Source organism: Physeter macrocephalus, chromosome 7, assembly GCF_002837175.3.
Source record: "Physeter macrocephalus isolate SW-GA chromosome 7, ASM283717v5, whole genome shotgun sequence".
In the NCBI taxonomy this organism is placed as follows: domain Eukaryota; kingdom Metazoa; phylum Chordata; class Mammalia; order Artiodactyla; family Physeteridae; genus Physeter; species Physeter macrocephalus.
The window spans coordinates 41,351,413-41,352,904 of NC_041220.1; positions in this window are offsets into that span (position 1 = coordinate 41,351,413).

Consider the following 1,492-nt stretch of genomic DNA (forward strand, 5'->3'; position numbering starts at 1 on the left):
TCTTATGTTTAAGTCTTTAATCCATTTTGAGTTTATTTTTGTGTATGGTGTTAGGGAGTTTTCTAATTTCATTCTTTTATGAATAGCTGTCCAGTTATCCCAGCACCACTTATTGAAGAGACTGTCTTTTCTCCATTGTATATCCTTGCCTCCTTTGTCATAGATTAGTTGACCATAGGTGTGTGGGTTTATCTCTGGGTTTTCTATCCTGTTCCATTGATCTATATTTCTATTTTGTCCCAGTACCATATTGTCTTGATTATTGTAGCTTTGTAGTATAATCTGAAGTCAGGGAGTCTGATTCTTCCAGCTCCATGTTTTTCCCTCAAGACTGCTTTGGATACCATTGTACAAGCTTATATGAAAAACATATATAAAATACATGTGCATTGATTTATTTTGCTTAAATTGAAAGCAAAATGTACGTTTTTAAGACATGTAAAAATTTAGTTTATTGTTTTATTTCCCTATAACTTTTTTGAATTTTTAATTTTATGCTGCAGAACTAGATATTTAGAACTTAAAAAATTATGGCATTTTGTTTCATTAATAATATTTAGTTAAAAGGGGAGTTTCAATAGAAGACATACTAAAATTTGAGGTAAGTTTTGATAGTTAAAATCTTTAGCTAAACTTATGACTAATTTCAAGACAATTTATTTAAACAGCTCTTTATACAAGTACTTATTTGTGATAATGATTTACTATGCACATTTAGCAGTTATCAACTCTATTACACATATATCAAAGCTGGAAATAGATTAAATGATTCAATTTGGAAGAAGTAAAATCAATGGTGTAATCTTAGTTAAGTTGCTAATTACATGATTTTTTTATTCTGAGATGAATCTTTCTAGTGATACTCAAATCAAGCACTCATAAAAACAGCTGAATCTTAAATAAACTCTAACAAGTTTATATTTAGTATTATTAAATTGAGTCTTATCTGGATTGCTGATTTTTAGTAAAACATATTATTCAGTATTTTATACAGTTTTATTAAAAATTCTCTGTGCTAGACACTGCATTAAGCCTTTGTAAGATTTAAAGCATAAAATGGACAGTATTTGTTTGTGAATAATCTATTGGAGAATCCACACTAAGTAACTGGGAACTGCCTAGGACACATAGCATATGTGATACCCCACCAAGTTAGAGACAATGTACATTAATAGTGATTGCAGTGTAATAACAGTTACCAGGTTTACAAAGTTATAGACAATTTCTGAATTCAAAAGACATTTTATATGCTTATGGTCTCTTTTAACCATTCGTAAAATGTGGTCCTTCTTCAGGATTTTTTAACTTGGGGACCAAGAGATAGTAGGTTTTATATGTTTCTTAAACTGTCTAAATCTCTAAATATCACCAGTTATAGTTTAGCTCAATTTTCTTCACATATAGGAAGCTAATGTATAGAAATAAAATAAAATTAAACAGATCTGCAGCAAGGAGTAGAGATCACAGGTCAATGGAAAAACCCAAAACCCAA